This window comes from Saccostrea cucullata, unplaced genomic scaffold, assembly GCF_032062105.1.
Source record: "Saccostrea cucullata isolate Sc308-1 unplaced genomic scaffold, CSIRO_AGI_Scuc_v1 ctg12396, whole genome shotgun sequence".
NCBI classification, from domain to species: domain Eukaryota; kingdom Metazoa; phylum Mollusca; class Bivalvia; order Ostreida; family Ostreidae; genus Saccostrea; species Saccostrea cuccullata.
The window spans coordinates 1-5070 of NW_026922149.1; the positions used below are offsets into that span (position 1 = coordinate 1).

The 5070-nt window shown below is 29.6% G+C and overlaps 1 long non-coding RNA gene across 1 annotated transcript; it reads right to left on the minus strand.

The window, feature by feature from the left end:
• Positions 1–398: 398 nt before the first annotated feature.
• On the minus strand, positions 399–2470 carry LOC134261270 (uncharacterized). Its single transcript, XR_009990784.1, has 3 exons — positions 2384–2470; positions 1569–1646; positions 399–483 (listed from the first exon to the last, which is right to left on the minus strand). It is a non-coding gene; the product is annotated as an uncharacterized LOC134261270 (long non-coding RNA).
• Positions 2471–5070: the final 2600 nt, after the last annotated feature.

Below are 5070 nucleotides of genomic sequence, written 5' to 3' on the forward strand. Positions count from 1 at the left end.
ATTATTTTTATTTTTCTTTAAATAATTTTCAAAGTCGAATGAAAAGGAATTTATCCTTCATTGGTTTAAGCAACGAACTTTCATGAAAATAAGTAACTTTTATTTATATTTGCTTTTATTTATTGACAACGTAATAACTGCTACCGATTCTGTAAAACTAAGAAAAGGAAAAAACATATAACGGAATTAATGTCTGGTTTGTTGTTAGTAAGGTCGTTAAAGACAGTTGGAGAAATGTGGGAAAATTATCCTATGTCTTTAACTGTGTTTAATGACATGGAGAACTGGCATTGTTGTATGGTTTAACGAAAAATATATATATTTTGTTTGATAATATTCACCACCAAGAAAAAAATGGTGTCTTCGTCTTAAATTTTTAAGCCGTGAATTAGATTCACTTACAATCATCAATATCACTCTCTAATGTTCCAAGTCTAGCTAATTCTTTTGCTAGTCCGCACTTCGTAAAGGTTTTGCAACTGACTACAAATAAATAAAAACATTAGGAATATCTAATAGCCTTTAACTAAAACTTTTTTTTATATTAATGTGAAACAATGCACAAATTTCATTTGTCAGAATTGCTGCAAATTTTCTCTTATTCTTTTTGTATTTATACCCGGTATTTTCTTTATATTTTAAGGTATTTATTGAGAATTGATTACGTTAAACCCGCATTAAAATACAGGACTGCTTGAGCATATACCCCTTGTTATTAAATGCCCGATGACAGGTCCAGACAAAATCAAATGTAATGCATGTGTTTTTAGTTGTTTGAATTTATATTAGATATTATTAGTTAGTCCATTTATATGATAGGTTCATATATATATATTGTGTAAAACAATCGGTAGGATAAACTATCAAAGAAGGACGACTTGAGCAACTGAAACAAGAGGCGATAGCGTATTTTCCTCTTACGATTATGGCCACATTCATCATTAGGATTATCTCCTTTTGCCTTAAATTTATAGCTTCATCAAAAGAAAGTGTGGTTCAGAACAAAAATATTATGTATTGCAATTGATCTCTATAATTAAATCAGAATGGAAAATATGAACATTGACACCATGTATTTCATATACGTATATGTAAAAGTATCATAAAATTTTATTACAAACAAGTTGATGAACAAAGAATTTCAGCTGTCTCGTTTTAAGTCATTATTTCGAAAGTTCTACAATTGATACAATGAACTTGTCAGCAAATACAATTTATCATTGAGTCAAATCTGACTGATTTTTTCATACTAATTGTTAGTCCATTATCTATACATCTTGAATTGACGACGGATTTTTTCGTTATTTCCTGATCATGACGAGCACACGGCGGGTGTGTCCAGTTGACAGGGGATGCTCAGTCCTCCATGGCACCTGATCCCACCTCTGATGTTTTGGAGACCCGTGTTTTCTCTGTTCCTTTTTTGTATTGTTTTATGGACTTTAAATTTTTGATACTGTTCTCCATATATTTCATTCAGTGATTACAGAGTTTAATACTGATGACACTTTTTCAGTTGAAATTTTTAATACTTCAAAACAAAATCTGAAAACTTTGAACTTAATTACCTGTCAGAATCATTCCACAAATAAAAAGGAAGGTACGTTCAGCCATGCTTCTTACACTTTATTAAAATCTGGATAAAACTATACAATAGAAGCATTAATTTTCTTTGAAATGAAACTCTTTAGCTTTTTACCTAAAAAAAGTGTTCGTGGATATTCAATTTTACTTTTTTAAAATTTCATTTAGGGTTTAATTTTTCTTGAAATTCGTTAGCTAAGAAATAAACAATATTTAATCCACAAGGAATGTCTTTCGTTTTGTTGTAGTGCTTAAAGAATTTTTCTTTTTGTGACATCAGTTTTTCGATAGTTCGATATGCTTACCAGAATCAAAATCAATGAAAATATGAAAACTAGGATTGTTGGTGAATCTTCTGGATTAAAGAGAGATAACTCGAATCGATTTAGTGTGGTTTAACGTATTCTTTTGAGAATTTTTCAATTCGTATAAAAGTGTCAACATATACCAATGTAGAGCTTCATTTAGTCTAAAGAACAAAACCCTGCCCTCTTGGAAGATTCAGACAACAGTACTTCTGATGGTCTTTATTAAATGTCAATACAATGACTGCATTTACTTTTCCAAAGTAAGTTTATACATTATTCAGTCTTTTATATTTTCCATCAGAGAACTATTGCTAGGATTTTATGCAGCAAAATAACTGCATAAATTCAATATGCACACCTTTATATGATACAAATTTCCCAAAGTACATATGATAGCTCCATTGAGTGCCATTTCAGAAAACAATAAAGAAAAAGTAAATATATATGTAGTAGGTCTTAGATCAGAGATGAAAAAATATTAAATAACTTACAGATAAAAAACATTAGAATTGTTGACTCTTTCTGTCCCTTATATCACAAAATGAATTTTAAACAAGGAAGAATAAATATTTTCCCATCATGGCCGACATGTGGCTTTTTAAAATAAATTAGGTTTAGAAGAATATGATAACAGATAACCAAAATTTAAAAGTCCCACAGTGTAAAAACCACATTGTCACGCACTCAACCAAGTACATGTACTTTATTTTATTTTTAAATTTGACTTTAACAGAACAAATTTCACAGAACGCTGAGGACTTTAAATCTTACTGAATAATAATTCGCTCTCTCTCTCTCTCTCTCTCTCTCTCTCTCTCTCTCTCTCTCTCTCTCTCTCTCTCAATATCTCTCTCTGAAATATAAATGTAAATTATAAACTGTCAAAGGAGGAATTTATTTAGTTACATTATATATTTCATGGATCTCTTGCACAAATATCATAGAAATATTTAGCATTTAGCAAATCTGTTGTTATAATACCTCACTTTTTAAAACATTTATATGTATTGAGGAGACAGCTTATTTGCACAGAGTGGAAAATTTAAATAATATGCCCTGATATTACTGTTTCATTCGCATCTGTTTCATCAGATACCACCGAGGAGTAAGCATCCTCTTTCGACAGGTCACCGTGTGCTTCTTAATGATCGGAAAAATAGGGGAAAAATATTCGTAATCGCCCAGCTATTTTGTATGAATAATGTCAGTTAAGGTATTCCTATCCTCAGCCAGGAAGGATAATTCTTAAATTATCTATTGTTTTATTAAAAATATCAAAATTAAATTTGAAATTGAAACCTTTCCATGCAACAGTTTTCATTTCATGCATCCTGGTGTGATTTAAGGTTCTTTGAAGTCTTAGAAATGGACTGATAAAAAGTTGCTATTTTTACTTCATATAAGTATTATTTATCAAATTACACTTTTGATAAAAAAAACTGTTCCTTTAATCCTACCTTAGATACCAGTGCTCATTGGCATATTATAAAATTAGAAATGGTTTACGGTGTCTTGCAGTGACAGTTAACCTTTAATACACCATGTATTATAAAATGATTAAAGTTAATTATATTTTTGATCAATTTTCAATCAGAAAATACATGGAAGGTATTTTTAATACGCATTTGCAGAAACTATTTTTAAGATTCACTTGTTTTCCCTATGTAATATGATTAATATTAATGATGAACTTTGAAGAATTTTTTATTTTTCAATTACTTGCCTTGTTTTAGAAATTGGTCGCATGTACAGCATTCGTATTTAATCAACGTAGAGGCGAAAACCTCAATATACAGGTGATATATTGGAACATCGCATAATAAAAGAGGTTAACAACTAAAAAGTGGAAGTCAACAGGTTTTTCATAAAGTATGGTTGTAAGGTTACCTTGAACGTCGTTGTCTATTATAATATCCAAATATGTGAAATATATATATTGTAAAAGGTATGAAATATGAGGTAGAGGTATGTAAACTTTAATTCAGTTTGATTGTTTCGAATATTAAAAGTATTAAAAACTGACAAATGATGTTAAAGTTGTTTCTCCTTAGAAAGGAATACCACGTATGAATATAATGAATAACCACTTGTTTATATTAAATCAACATTTCTTTAAATCACAAATAAAATAATGCGATTAATGTAAACATCGTCAACCAATAACTTTGTAGCTATGTAAATTTCTTCAAAGTGCTCCACGAACTATCTGCTTTACAAATTTTGAAAAGGATAAATACTGTTATTCTTTGTATGAGGCTTTCATTAAATAGCTAGCACCTTTAATAAGCAGAGACAGAGTTCAGACACTTCAATAAAAAAATTGTGAATGTAATAGAGTTGTAAACTGGTTTCAAGTTGCACATTAACTGTTTGAAATGTAACATGTGTAAAGCCTTTCTAAATTTAGTGGAGATAAACAGTAACGCTGTGTTTACCATGTAATTCAAGCGTCTTCAGTAGTTATAAGACCTTTCTATTCAAGATTGATGAGCCATGCATCAAGTGAACCTAGCTCTATTATAATATAAGAAGGTATAAGAAACTCATCAGGAAGCTTTCTCTTACAGTAAACAATATTCTGAATGTAAAAAGTCTTGTTCTTAGGTGCACATGACTTGTTGAAAATATTAAGGTTCTCTAAATTAAGTAGATAAACAGAAACACTGTTATAACAGTGTGTTGTGACATAGAATTCGAGCGTCTTGAATAGTAATTAAATCTCTATTCAGGATTGATGAAGCATGGTTCGTCAAAAATAAAAACCTTTGCAATACATTGATATTGATTAAGGGTTAAATATGCACTGATTTATTGCGCTTTAAAAACACTGTTATAAGGCATAATATTTCGGACTGTTACGTTCACAATAGATCAACTGTGTTTCATAGGTATGTTATTCATTGTTTTATATTTTGAATAACTACTTTTCTTTTTTAAACAAATTCCTGTTATTTAGTGTTACGTATACTTTTATAGGAATGATAAGCAATCGTATTATGAACATACGAGAATCCAGTAAACTTACTACATATACTTCACAGTTTAAATTCAATTTGTATAGGTTTTATAGTAGAGTATGGAGTTAAGATCTTTAAATTTTAAACACTTTTGAGGGACCAAAATACTAATACTTTTAATGAATATTACTCAAAAACATGTCAATTTCTTGCCTCGTTTT